The sequence below is a fragment of the Rhinopithecus bieti genome, unplaced genomic scaffold, assembly GCF_001698545.2.
Source record: "Rhinopithecus bieti isolate Rb0 unplaced genomic scaffold, ASM169854v2 scaffold_7888, whole genome shotgun sequence".
Lineage (NCBI taxonomy): Eukaryota > Metazoa > Chordata > Mammalia > Primates > Cercopithecidae > Rhinopithecus > Rhinopithecus bieti.
In genome coordinates this window covers 1124935-1132902 of record NW_016805944.1, presented here as the reverse complement: position 1 = coordinate 1132902, position 7968 = coordinate 1124935, and positions in this window count along the sequence as shown.

The following is a 7968-nucleotide window of genomic DNA, read 5'->3' as shown; positions in this document are numbered from 1 at the left end:
CTGAGTCTCTTTTCCTTGGCCAGTGGGCCCTGTGGGGCTTGAACACCTGAATTTGTGCTCCTCTGTCCCTTCTGCTTCCTGCCCCCAAGAGCTGGCTGCCTCTGGGGAGGAGTTGGGGGAGGCATCGACCTGACCTTTGGCTCTTTGCTGTCCCTGACCCCAAGGACAGTTTGCTCACAGATAGCAGCCCCCGCAGCAGTGGGGCCAGAGCAGCAGGGGGAGGTGGCTCTGCAGTGACCAAGGCCATCTCCCCACCCCCACCTCCCAGACAGACACATAGACCTCTACCTCTGAGGCTCTGGAAGCCTAACGGCCAAATAATCTTTGACTAAGCTGGGGAGGAGGCAAAAGGACAGATGAGGTGTCAATTCAATGACTGGAGATCGTGCACGTGTTGGAGTTGATCTCCGTGTGTGTGTGCGTGTGTGTCATAGGATAGCACTGTGCCTACTGGGGTCCTTATGGTCTACCACAGGGTGTTGTCTGTTGTCGGCATCCCTTGATTGTGTGGGTTCGTGTGTCTGTTCATACCCTGGTTATGGGCTTACTTGCCCCGGGTGGTTGGGAATATCAGACTCTTGTGTATGTATTTTTATTTTTTTGAGACAGGGTCTCCCTCTGTTGCCCAGGCTGGAGTGTGTAGCACAATCTCGGCTCACGGGAACCTCCACCTCCTGGGTTCAAGTGATTCTCTTGCCTCAGCCTCCCAAGCAGCTGGGATTACAGGTGTCTGCCACGACACCTGGCTAATTTTTGTATTTTTAGTAGAGACATGGTTTCACCATGTTGACCAGGCTGGTCTCAAACTCCTGACCTCAAGTGATCCACCTACCTCAGGCTCCCAAAGTGCTGGGATTCCAGGCGTAAGCCGCCATGCCCTGCCTTTTGTGTATGTCTTTATTGTGTTGTGTGTGTAGTTCTCTGTGTACACCTATCCCTGGGTCCCTCTGGGTCTCACACTGTTACGTGTGTGTCTGTATGTCACTCTCTGCCTAACTCACTGCCTCAGAGAGTGCGTGTGTGGGACAACATGCATATGGCAGGGCTGGCTGTTCTTGTGTGTTCTGTATCTCTGTGAGTCCATGTATGTCTGCATGCTTAAAAGAAAACGTAGTCTGGGTGTGGTGGCTTATGCCTGTAACCCCAGCACTTTGGGAAGTTGAGGTGGGCGGGTCACTTGAGGTCAGGAGTTCGAGACCAGCCTGGCGAACATGGCGACGTTGGCCTAAAAATACTCTACTAAAATACAATAATTAGGCCGGGCATGGTGGCTTACGCCTGTAGTTCCAGCTACTCAGGAGGCTGAGGCAGGAGAATTGCTTGAACCCGGGAGGTGGAGGTTGCAGTGAACTGAAGGTTGCAGTGAGCCGAGATTGCAATGCTGCACTCCAACCTGGGCGACAGAGCAAGACTCTGTCTCAAAGGAAAAAAAAAAAAGAGAAAGCGTGTGTGTTTGTGTGTGTCTGATGGCCACCTTTGGCTGGGCGCGGTGGCTCAAGCCTGTAATCCCAGCACTTTGGGAGGCCGAGACGGGCGGATCACGAGGTCAGGAGATCGAGACCATCCTGGCTAACACAGTGAAACCCCGTCTCTACTAAAAAAAAATACAAAAAATTAGCCGGGCGTGGTGGCGGGCGCCTGTGGTCCCAGCTACTTGGGAGGCTGAGGCAGGAGAATGGCGTGAACCCGGGAGGCAGAGCTTGCAGTGAGCTGAGATCCGGCCACTGTACTCCAGCCTGGGCGACAGAGCAAGACTCTGTCTCAAAAAAAAAAAAAGAATACTGATGGCCACCTTTGTTGTGTACTTGTCACTGTTGCATTTGCATGTGAACATGTGTGGAGAGTAGGCTGGCCTGGTGTCTGTCACTTGCAGAAGGGTGTGTGTGGAAGGAGCTGCGTCCTCCTTCAGCCACTGTGAACCTCTGGGTTTGGGATCTGGGTGTCTGTCCCCCAGGTCTCTCCTGTGACTCTGAGTCAGCCTGTCTGTTGCTCAGATTGGCTGTCCCGGAAACACAACTGTGCACCTCCCACCTCTCCTTTCAGAATGGAAACTGAGGCCCAGATGGGATGAGACTGGGCTAAGGTCATTCAGCGGGGCTGGAGTGGGTGGGCAAAGTTGATCTCATTATGTCTTTTCCTTATCTGTCATCTGCCTTTCCTGGTTGCTGGCTCTCTGGTTGCTCATTCATTTATTCAGTCAGCCAGCCAGCCAGCCATTTAATCATTTGAAGACCAAAGACTGTCTAATCCACCTGTGTGTGTGTGTGTGTGTGTGTGTGTGCGCGCGCGTGCGCATGCACACTGGTGTGATACGTCTTTCGGTTTCTGTGGGTCCATCTTTCTCCTTGTCTCTTAGTGTCCTTTTTTCCCTCTTTTTCTTTCCCTCCCTCCCTCCTTCCTTTCTTCCTTCTTTCTTTTTTTTTTTTTTTTTTTTTGAGACAGGGTCTTGCTCTGTCACCCATGCTGGAGTGCAGTGGCATAATCACAGCTCACTGCAGCATCGACTTCCCGGGCTCAAGCAATCCTCCCTCCTCAGCCTCTCGAGTAGCTAGGACTACAGGTGCACACCACCACGCCTGGTTAATTTTTAAATTTTTTATAGAGAAGGGGTCTCCCTGTGTTGCTTGGGCTATTCTTGAACTCCTGGCCTCAAGTGATCCTTCTGCCTCAGCCTCCCAAAGTGCTGAGATTACAGACATGAGCCACCGTGCCTGGCCAGTGTCATTTCTTTCTGTATCAATCTGTCCCTGACCCTCTTTCTGTGCTTTTATCTGTTATCTGTGTCTCTTGGTTTCATTGAGTTGCTGGTGCTGTCTCTGTGTATCTCTCCTATGGCTCACTTCATGCTCGCTCTCTCTCTCTCTCTCTCTCTCTCTCTCTCTCTCTCTCTCCCTCTCCCCCCGCCCCCCCGCACTGCCCCTTTTCTCTCTACTGCTTTGACTCGCCCCCACCCTTCCCCTGGGTCTCTGGGTTTCTCCCTCCTCTCAGAGTGACTCTTTCCTGGGGTCCGTCTCCCCCTACTCCTTTCCTGTATCTCTGGTCTCTCTTTCTCTGGCCTCCATCCCTCTCCCAGCTCCCTGGGTTTCCGCCTCTACCTGCCACCTCGCAGGCCAGGCCCTCTATTCCTGTCGCTGCGCCCCGCCTTGCCGGCTGCGTGTCACCCCCGCCCCCTGCCGCGCTGGCTCCCCGTCCGTCCCACCAGCCTCGCTGTCCTGGGCAGGCCGGGGAATTCCTCCCGGTTCCTGGAAAAAACAACTGGGGCCGAGAGAAAGGCCCTCAGTCTCCCCAGGCACCCGCCCCCCTCCCTCAGGCCTGGGGGTCTCTCCCGGAGTCGGCCAGCCCGAGGCAGGAAGCCCTGCGGTTTCTGGCTTCTCCCAGGCGGCCTCCGGATCTGGCCCCCGCCCCCCGGCCAACAGCCCAAATATTATTCCGCGGGAGGAGTCGGTGGTGGCGGGAGGAGGCCCTGGCTGAAAGAGGCTTTCAGGGCGGCCAGGCCTGGGGCTTCCTGTCCCCAGGCTCGGGCCTCAGGCCGCCCCAGTGGGGACCTCAGGTGGCCGGAGGGGCGGGGTGTTGTTGTAGGGTCCTCAGGGGAGGGTGGGGCCATCCATCGGGGTGTCTGGTGGCCACCAGCTCTGTTGGCGTGGGCAGGTGTGACCCCCACCCCAGGGACAGCCGGCTGATGTCCAGCGTGGAAAAGTACCACGGTCAGACATGGGACGCATGGACAGACACGGGACGCCACGCATCAGGGATGTGGGTTGGCCATGGGGACACAGGCGGCCCTGGGCTGTGGGCCTAAGGTGACATGGTCCAGGGGAGGGGCCTGTGGGTTGGGGCAGAGGCTGGGGCAGGGTCCCAGCTGTGGGCAGAGGGCTGTCAGCATTAGGAGGCATGAGATGATGATGATGATGATGATGATGATGGTGATGATGGTGGTGATGGTGATTATGATAATTAAAAGCTCCTAGGGCTTCCCACGAGACAGGAATTGTGTTAGCACCTTACAGAATTGATGGGCTGCATCCCTCCCGCTCCCCCCAACTTTACTGTTGAATGAAACCGAGGCACAGAGAGGTGAAGTAACTTGCACAGATAATGAGTGGGGTGCTAGGGCATGAACCCAGGCAGTCTGGGCCCAGAGTCATTGCCCCTAAGCACCCCGCTGTTCTGCAGGATGAGAGGGACAGCGGCAGCGCAGTGTAGTCCTGGGGCCCCAAGCCCTCCCTGGCAGGCACCCCATCCTCCGCCATAGCCTGCCATATGGGAGGAGGTGGATTCTCAGAAGCCACATACTCACTGGTGACCAGGCGGTCACAGCTAGGTAAGACATGTGTGTCTAAGTGGCTTGTCACTGGGCTTTATTCGCGTGTCTTGCTGTCAGTGTCTCGATGTCACTGTGTCTGTGGGCTCGTGTGTTACTCCATGATGTGTCTCTGTTCAGCGCATGAGTGTGTGTGCTTGGATGCCTCTGTGTTGGCGTCCATTGCTGGGTTTGTGTTGGTGTCACTGACTGTCTTACTGTGTACACGTGTAGGTGACTGTTCTGTCATTGTCTTCTTTGTGGCCGTCGCCATGTTCTCTGTGTCTGTTAATTGCTGTGTGCTTTGTTATTGTGCCCCTGTGCCTGATAACATGTTTGCCTGTCATTGTGTTTTCCTTGAGCATGCAGCACGCATCAGTGTGTCTGTCACTGTGTCTGTGACAGGGTGTCTCAGGGACTGTTTACGTCTCCATCACTCTTGACAANAGTGGGGTGCTAGGGCATGAACCCAGGCAGTCTGGGCCCAGAGTCATTGCCCCTAAGCACCCCGCTGTTCTGCAGGATGAGAGGGACAGCGGCAGCGCAGTGTAGTCCTGGGGCCCCAAGCCCTCCCTGGCAGGCACCCCCATCCTCCGCCATAGCCTGCCATATGGGAGGAGGTGGATTCTCAGAAGCCACATACTCACTGGTGACCAGGCGGTCACAGCTAGGTAAGACATGTGTGTCTAAGTGGCTTGTCACTGGGCTTTATTCGCGTGTCTTGCTGTCAGTGTCTCGATGTCACTGTGTCTGTGGGCTCGTGTGTTACTCCATGATGTGTCTCTGTTCAGCGCATGAGTGTGTGTGCTTGGATGCCTCTGTGTTGGCGTCCATTGCTGGGTTTGTGTTGGTGTCACTGACTGTCTTACTGTGTACACGTGTAGGTGACTGTTCTGTCATTGTCTTCTTTGTGGCCGTCGCCATGTTCTCTGTGTCTGTTAATTGCTGTGTGCTTTGTTATTGTGCCCCTGTGCCTGATAACATGTTTGCCTGTCATTGTGTTTTCCTTGAGCATGCAGCACGCATCAGTGTGTCTGTCACTGTGTCTGTGACAGGGTGTCTCAGGGACTGTTTACGTCTCCATCACTCTGGACCTGTCACTGTGGCTCTGTCTATATCTGTCACTGTGTGTCACCGTGTCTGTCCCTCTGTGTGTCACCATCTACCCAGGTGTCACTGTGCATGTGTTACTCATCGCCCAGGCCACAGGTGGGTGTGTCGGGCCCACTGGTGCCAGGGCTGTGGCCCAGCCCATCCCACCCTTGCTGACCATGGGCCAGGCTGGGCGCCTATTTGCAATCCTGCCCCAGGTAAACACCAAGATCCGGAACCCAAGGGCCACCTCCCTCACCTCCGCTCCTGCCCCTCAGCCTGTTCTGGGCTGGACCAGAGCCCTGCAGACAGTGTGCCACAGACTGGAAATGTGCCGTGACCCTCCCCCTCCCCCGGGCACCAGCCTCCCCAAGCCTTCAGCCTCGACTCTCTGTCTGTCTGTCTGTCTGTCTGTCTGCCTGCTTCTCTCTCTCACTGCATGTCGATTTCTCTGTTTCTTTCTATCCCTGCTTCCTCTCACCTGGGCTTCTCTATGGCTCTGCCTCTCTCTGGAATGACCGTTGTCTTCATTCTGTCACTGTCCCTCTCCCTGTGACTTTTTCTGTCTCTCTGCAGATAAGTTCCATTTCTCTGAATGTTCGGCTGTTGTGTCTCCATTTAAGTCCGCCTGCTTCCTGACACTTGCTTTCTATCTAGTGCTGGCACAGTCTCTGCAAGTCTCTTTCTGTCCTACTTTGTAAGTTTCTCCCTCTCCTTCTCTCTGTCCACCGTCTCTCTGCCTGAGCCTCTTAGTCTTGGGCACTATCTCTGTAGGTCTCTGAGCCCCCAGCCCCCACAAGGGCCGACTGCCATGCCTGGACCCTTAGGGGAGTATGTGGCCCCCAGCCTCCCCCCACCAGCATGCTGGTATATATATATAAACGTATATGTGCGTATTATTTATATCTGTACCCAGGCAGGAGGGGAAGACACTGGGGCCTTTGTGTAGCCGCAGCCCGCCCGCCCGCCACTCTTCTCCCTTCGTCCCTGCCGCCCGCCTGCCTCCACTCCCCCTGCACAGAAAGGTTCCTGTGGGGCCTGCCAGCTTCCTCTGCCTGAGGTGTGAGTGGGCACGCCACGGGTGAGGCGGGCAGGAGGGCCTGGGGGTTTTTTCCAGCTCTAGGAAGCTTTCCGGGTGGGGAGGGTTCTGGAAGGAATGGGAGGTCTCAGCAGGGCTGCTGTAGGTCTGTGTGGACCTGCTGTCCCCGAGTGTCCCCGGGCCCTGAGCTGGCCTCTCCCTGGGGGTCTCTGAGCCCGTCTGTCCATCTAGATGCCATTCTGATGTTTCCTCTGGTGGTTTGGGGTCTCACTCACGCATGCACACAAAGTCATTGGGCATTTGTGCTGGGCTCCGTGTTGAGAATACAGAGATAAATGTTGGTCCCAGCGGGTTCTATGCCATTTCTGTCTCATTTGCTCCATCCCTTTACCCCCTGCTTGAAAGCTCCCACCTGTTCCTATTAAAACAAAATTCAGACCAGGTGCAGTGGCTTATGCCTGCAATCCCAGCACTTTGGGAGGCTAAGGCAGGCAGATCACTTGAGGTCAGGAGTTCTAGACCAGCCTGACTAACATGGTGAAATCCCATCTCTACTAAAAATACAAACATTAGCCAGGTGTGGTGGTGGGCATCTGTAATCCCAGCTACTCGGAAGGCTGAATCAGGAGAATGGCTTGAACCCTGGAGGTGGAGGTTGCAGTGAGCTGAGATCGTGTCACTGCGCTCCAGCCTGGGTGACAGAGAGCAAGACTCTGTCCCAAAAAATACAAAAAACAAAATGCAAAGTCCTTATCACAGTGTACAGTCCTCTTACTGCTCCCCCACCATCCCTCTGATTCAATTTCCTATTACTTTCCCCCAGCACTGGTCACCTGGTTGCTTCTGGGACAAACCAAGCAGACTCCCACCTCAGGACCTTTGCAGGTGCTATTTACACAGATTTCTGCTGGCTTACTCCCTCCCCTCCTTCAGTTCTTAGTGTCACGTGCTCAGTGAGCTCTTCCCTACATCCCTTTCTAAAATAGCAACCCCGGCTGGGCATGTTATCTCATGCTTGTAATCCCAGCACTTTGGGAGGCTGAAGCAGGCAGATCACATGAGGTCAGGAGTTTGAGATCAACCTGGCCAACATGGTCAAACCCCATCTCTAATAAAAATACAAAAATTAGCCAGGCATGGTGTTGCGTGCCTCTAGTCCCAGCGACCTGGGAGGCTGAGGCAGGAGAATCGCTTGAAACCGGGAGGTGGAGGCTGCAGTGAGCTGGAATCACACCACAGCACTCCAACCTGGGTGACAGAGTGAGACTCTGTCTCAAAATAAATAAATACATAATAAAATAAAATAGCAACCCCGAGGTGTGAACCTGTAATCCCAGCACTTTGGGAGGCTGAGGCAGGCAGATCGTTTGAGCTCAGGAGTTTGAGACCAGCCTGGCCAACATGGTGAAAACCCATCTCCATTAAGACAAAAAAAGAAAGTAAAATAGCAACTTCCATCACTATCTCCTTTCCCTGGTTTATTTTTTCTTCTTAGGACTGACCACTCTATGGCTGTCATTTTTTTTTTTTTTTTTTT